Here is a 300-nt window from a genome sequence, read left to right on the forward strand (position 1 = left end):
AGCTCTTGAGCTTCAGTAGGCGTCTTCTTCAGATGAAGAGATCCTCCAGCAGAGCTATCCAAGGACATCTTGGACAGTTCAGAGAGACCATCATAGAAAATTCCAATGATGCTCCATTCAGAAAGCATATTAGTGGGACACTTTCTGATTAATTGTTTGTATCTTTCCCAAGCTTCATAGAGGGATTCTCCTTCCTTCTGTCTAAAGGTTTGGACTTCCACTCTAAGCTTACTCAATTTTTGAGGTGGAAAGAACTTTGCCAAGAAGGCATTGACTAGCTTTTCCCAAGAGTTCAGGCTT

At 42.0% G+C, this 300-nt stretch overlaps 1 non-coding gene across 1 annotated transcript; it reads left to right on the plus strand.

Annotated features, from left to right (window-relative positions):
- The first annotated feature begins 122 nt into the window (after positions 1 to 122).
- On the plus strand, positions 123 to 230 carry LOC127742116 (small nucleolar RNA R71). The gene has a single exon (XR_008003303.1). It is a non-coding gene; the product is annotated as a small nucleolar RNA R71 (small nucleolar RNA).
- The last annotated feature ends 70 nt before the right edge of the window (positions 231 to 300 follow it).

The sequence above is a fragment of the Arachis duranensis genome, chromosome 9, assembly GCF_000817695.3.
Source record: "Arachis duranensis cultivar V14167 chromosome 9, aradu.V14167.gnm2.J7QH, whole genome shotgun sequence".
NCBI lineage: Eukaryota > Viridiplantae > Streptophyta > Magnoliopsida > Fabales > Fabaceae > Arachis > Arachis duranensis.